Genomic DNA, 6,512 nt, shown 5'->3' with positions numbered 1-6,512 from the left:
TTTGGTATCAATTATTTAGTTGTTTTCTTCCATTTATACCAAGAATTGCTATATTTATCGTACTTAGTGATTAAAAGTTAAGATTTTATTCGAAGTTACTATAACGCATTATTTGCATAGTAAGAATCATACTCAAATCCATTTATATTACTGCATTCAGAGTCTTCAGAATCACTGTAGTCACTATATAACTAGTTACTATAACTCCCACACTCTGAATCTCCTTCATCATTTTCAAAATTTGCATTATCATTAAAATTTATCGCTGTCTCTTCTTCATTATTAATTTCAAGTTCACTTTCTTCAACTTCTGTGTTATTATCATTTCCTGTTAATTCTTCATTAGTTTTAGTATCGTCCATTCGAAGTCGAATGATCGGCCTCAATGAACACTATCGCTCGAATTTTTTTCCTAAAAACTGTTGTAATTTTTCATTTTCTTTTTTATCAATAATTGTGGTTATTTTTTTATCTTCAAAGTTATTTTTTGAATCTTTGGACGTAAATAGAAGTTTCGGATTCAAAAGTTCCAGAACTAAATAGTTCCAATAAAAATCGTATAATTGAGGGTACATTTTATTCGTCCAAAATTCTTCATTGTATTCGACTCTTAAGTAATACGCGCCGCAGAATGTCTAAATACATAAAATACAATACTCTCTTTGTGTTATACGGAGTTGTCCCTGAATTTGATAGTAATAAGCGGAATTTGTTTTGAATTTTACTGGATCTTCATCATCAAAGTATTGCTTGGTCCAAGTAATACCTTTGCGAATAGCTTCTTCAGGGTGTTGATTTCGAATAGTGTAACTACATTTGATTTCCACAATTCCATTATCTCCAAGCAATCCATCCGGAGTTGCACCAAATCCCGGAATCTCGTTGTCCACAAAAAAGCCAGTCTTGAATTTCTAGTTGAAAATCTTCTTCAAGTTGATCACGGGCATTATCTTCATTAACTAGACCATGATTTACAGCCGGGTGATTACTACTAACATTTGAGTATAAAATGTTATGGACTGCTGCTTTTTTAGTGCGATCTGATTGGCATTGACAAACAGTTTTAAAATTCGAAGCAGTTATAAATAATCGGCGTATAGTATGCCAATCTTCACAGTGTGCTTGTTCAACAGTACGACGCTCAATTGAATTCGATCTTTTTGGAAATTAAGTAGCTTTGTTCTATGAAGTTTTAATAAATCTTCATATTCTTTTGCTGTAACCGAAATACCGGCACTACGTCCATAATCACTGTCATGACTATAGCTTTGTTTTTTAGAATGGCGATTATGTGAACCTTGCTCATAGTACCTACGATTATAATCAACTTTGCGTTGATATCTTTTTTCTTCCATTTGAGAAGGCTGCTGAGGAACATGTTTTCCCATGACCTTATACACATCACTCATTGACGTTTTATTATTATATTTAATGACAGCCATTGCTACACGTGTTGTATAACTACCTCTGTTATATGAATTCACGCGCTTGGCATAGTTTGTAGCTGCTATGTTGTTATTGAAGCATTCGACATAATTATTATTAGCATTTACTAATAAGTCACCAGGAACTGTTATCAACGGATTAAAATAAGCAGCCAAAGTGTTTCAAATATTTAGCTTCATCAACTCAATTACATAATTTGTCTCGGGCTTCTTTTTGCAGTAATGTTCACGGCAATCACGATGCTGCCCTAATGCATGAAAAGCCATATTTTCAATATCTTCCTTCATATTTTGTAATTTGTTATTATGATCTTTGTGTGTTGAATTCCAATACCGTGATGTTTCTTTTACAGCTTCAGCTGTCCTTACACCAGCATCGATTATTGCTTTTTTAAGATTGATTTTGTGATTTAGTACTCGAAATTTACTCACCTTTTTCAGGTTAGTTGATAGTCTTCGTAGCATATGGTTTACACAATTAATTCTTGTTACAGTAACATCATATTTTCCGTACGCATTGTGATTTATGATTGATTGATGGGTGCTGTTATCTACATCAGTAATAACTGATTTATAAATTAAATTATGATTTTCTATGCTCGTTTGAAATAGTTGTAATACGATGGCCGATCCCATACTTACCGAACTTTTATTTTGATTATAATTACACCAACATAAATATAATAAATGTAATAATGTTGCAGCTTCTGATCCCGCATCATCCATAGACTTATTTGCTGCTTTAATGACGTTTAAATCTACGTAATAACGTTCCGAAAAAACTTATGATCTATAATCATGGCATAGTAAATTAGCTGCACAAAATATACTTTCTAGTTGATAGAAACCTATGCCGTTGCTAATGCAACCAAGTACAATCCCATCGTTGGTACTTAATACGTCACGATCTTTTTTTTCACTTAAAATCCTGAATTCAAACCCACAGGCAGAACATTCGTATGACAACATTGATTGTAACGCGTTTAATACAGGCCCAATATATTTAGTATGACATTGCAAGAAACGACAGTCGTTATTATATGAGTTACTACGATGAGTAAAATATAAGTAATTCAGCTCATCATGTACATAGCCCACGTTAACAATTAATTTTGTATTTCGATTAATCGGTTTACAGCTAGACCTACGTATTCGTTTTTTTTACGTTTAGTTTAATCTGCTTTATCAGCAGATTCCGGAATCAAATTACGTTTACATTTCTCATGTAATGTGTTACCAGCAAGATTAGAGGCTAAATGACTTTCTTTCTTCGATGACAATAATAATTTATCAGCTTCAATAGAAGTAGATGGAGATTTGTGTATCGATGACAGTCGTTGATTGAGTGGTTCTGTACTCGCTTCATTATCTGAATAATCCGTATCCCGAAAGATGTTATCTGCTGAATAATCTGTTGAAGTTGCAAAACGATTGAAAGGTATAAATGATAAGTAAATTTCCAAAAATTCTGTTAGTCGCGTTGTCTTGGAAATAATAAAAATATTATTGTCTACTGTAAACTTATTTATTTCAAGTACTGATAGCATATATGCATTAGTTTGCATTGCTTCTTGCTCTGTTGCAACACAATTCAATGAATACATATTTTTTTTAATAATTTGGTATACGTCCCCCAGTTCATTATAACAGCAGACACATGCTTTTCCATTTAAATTAGTTACAAGCCCTCGTACACTCCGTTGATGTGAATCAAAGACATAATAGAGACCTTCTTGAGCAATAATAGAAATTGATTTGTTATTACTCGTTAAAATATCACTTATATTCCGAATTTGAAATATTTCAAGTTGTTCCCGTAATGTTAACCACTGAGGATCTAACACAGCATCAAATTTTCCATAAAAAACTTCTTTTATTACGAAATCACAGTTAAACGAAGGAGCAATGCAAATTTTTGTTTGGAGTTCATGAGCATCTAGATAATATTAATCAATCGGCCCGCCAGGTACAGGAGGATCAGGACGTGCTGCTATGCTTTTATTATACAGCATATCACCAATATTTAAAATAAAATCAATCGTCTCCGTAGACCATTTATTCAATGGAATGAAAGCTGCTATCACGATAGCTGATGCTGCCATAGCTGTGCATTGCCTACCCTTAGAGTTTATAAACTTTTCATTATTTCGACTAATTGTACCTCTAACAATACTATAAGGCTAATAAGTTATTTCAGTCATATTCGATTGCGTCAATTTGCCTTCCAATTGTGTTACATTTTTTTTATTTGACGGTTTAACTATATTATGAGGATTTTTCAAGGAGAGTGTTAATTTCGTAGTATTGTTTTCAGTTGCAAGTATTGGAGGATAGGTAATAGTGGTAGTTGATGGTAATTGTATAACACTGTGATTTTCATCGATTTTCTTAGTATTAAAAACTGTTAATATTGATAAAAGTGACGTAAATCGACGGTAAAGAATATCTTGATTCAGCAGAGAATACATTGTAAACCTCTCCTCATTTACTTTAAATTGTGTAACTCGTAATACATGAAATGAGTATGAACTGTCAGTTTTTGGACCAGACGAATTAGGACGCACATAAAAAATATCCACCAGCCAATTAATAAGAGAACTGGAGTCTTTAAAATAAAATAATTTTGCGTCACAGTTATCACGAAAGGTACCATTTTTATCTCGACTTTTACAATCAACTACATAATAACGATTAAATCGTGGTAAAATTGCTATAGATTGCTGGTGTATTGTTAAAATCGTCGCTCGCTTGTTCCTACATTTATTAAAAACATTATTTGTGAATGATGAATAACTTTGGCCAAGAATAATACATCCAAAATTTCCATGACACTCGTTTACAATTTCAAAAAAAGCAGTACAATGAGGTGCAATAGTTAATATAATCTTTTAATAACTCTTTTCTTTTCTTTTAATAACTCTGTCGGATTTAAGAATCGTTCGGGACGATAGCCCAAAAATAACCACTCAACCAATAATATTGTCAAAAGTTGAAACAAATTTTTTTATAATTTAAAATAACTTATTTGAAGAAAAACTTTATTCAACAAGTAATAATCATCTCGTTATGAAAACAGTTCAGTAAAATGGATTTTCAGATACTTTTGATCTAATTTTTCTCTTAAACGAAAACTCGAAAAAATTAATCATAGCTCAATACACTTATTCTATAGTTTAGCAATTTACTTTTATTGAAATTTACGAGAAAACCCTGCTTAAAAAATCCGATAGATTCTCATAAAAAAATTTTTATGAGAATGAATCGGTAAAGTGTCCCATCGAAAAATGATAGTCCATATTAGAACCTATATGAGAATATACAAACCCAAGCATAATCCGATAGAAACTTACCAAATTCTTCAACTTATGTCTCATTCATTCTTATATAAAATTTGTTGTACATGTTCACATTTTTATCAGAATGATTAAGAATGCGTCGTACTTATACATTTCGTAAAAGAATCAATTGGAAATATAGACGTCTTGTTTCTTCTTGTTGTAAAAGAATGAATGGGAAAATAGTTTTATTTTTTCACGTGAATTCGTAAGCGACATTCTTATGGGAATCTATAATAATAATTTGCAATGCGTCAATTTCTTATAAGATTCTATGGGTACAAGTTCATACCACTCTTACCACTGTATAAGAATGAATGAGAAAATAGTTTTATTATTTTTACGTTAATTCGTAGGCGACATACTTATGGGGTTCTATGAGATAATAATTAAAAAAATAAGAGAAATATCGTGTATTTCTGTTTCCTAAGATAATTAAAAATTATTTGGAGTAATTTAAATTTTGAAATTATTTTCAGTTGAATTGAATAAGAAAAAAAAAATCATTTATTTCTTTGTTTAAAAAAATAATTTAATTACTAGTTGACAACTCATTTTAACCCACTGAAAGTTATACAGTAGACTCTGGTTATAAGTTACATCGGAAGCTCTCCTCACTCTCACGTCAATTTCATTTTTTCCTGTAAGTAAGAGTACAGATAGAAATATAACTTATAATCAGAGTCTACTGTATATTATTTTTCAACTTCGGTAAAGAAGAAATCTTTAATTATTTTCTAACATGTGATGGGACTCGAACTGAAGACCCTTCGATTGAAGCTCTGAAAACAGTTCAAGTTAAGTGATTTAGCTCACTCGGCCACCACATGCATTTGGAAATCGAAATTTATTCTTTTACTTAAAGCTATCCAGTACTATACATAGCCAAGTCTAAGCTTAAAAAAAATTATTTTTATTTATTATTGAAATTTTGATAATATGATGTTCTCTTTATTTTTTGTAATAGTTTTAAATTCATTTAATGCATTTTTTTAAAGAAAGTTACTCAATCGTTTCTTTTCTTTTTTCATAATCTTGAAAAATGACAGTTTGAAACTTTATTAAATTGATTAAATTACAAGAAAAACCAGATAAAATTCGACTCGAATATTCCTAAAATGTTTTCCGATTAAAAAAAAAAACACATGGTTGTTTTTAGTATTTTTTTTAGTATTTAAAAAAAAATATAGCGTAAAAATTCATTTGTGTACAATAAATTGTTTGTTTAATAAACAAATGAAAAATTATTAAAAAATGATTTTTTTATAAAACAAAAGAACATGATAAATTATGATTTAAAAAAGAAATACGCTTTTTAGCAATAAAAAATTTTTTTTAAGGGACGATTTTTTTCTTAAAAATCATTATTTTCATCAAGCATCTTATTCCCAAAAAAAAATTTTTTAAAATCTTATTAACAATGCATTTGTTTATAATAATTATTTGAACGATGTAAGTAAAATTTTTTTTTAAATTATTGTTAAATAGCTTTTAGCAATAAGAAAACAAAATAATCAAAAAAATATAATTCCTTGATTGCTTTATTTACATTTTTAATTTTTCAATTCCTTAGATCGTAAATAAAAAAGTAAAAAATCGAAATTTTTTAATTTTTCCAACGGCGATTTTTTCTAAACCCTTTCAAGAACAGCTCTACGAAGTGAAAAAAATCCTGGGTTCTTAGTTTAGAAATAATCAGGGTTTTTATATAAACTTTGAACGAGTAAAAATG

The sequence above is a fragment of the Microplitis demolitor genome, chromosome 9, assembly GCF_026212275.2.
Source record: "Microplitis demolitor isolate Queensland-Clemson2020A chromosome 9, iyMicDemo2.1a, whole genome shotgun sequence".
Taxonomy (NCBI): domain Eukaryota; kingdom Metazoa; phylum Arthropoda; class Insecta; order Hymenoptera; family Braconidae; genus Microplitis; species Microplitis demolitor.
The sequence above is the reverse complement of the archived record's forward strand: the minus strand, read 5'-3'. Positions refer to the sequence as shown.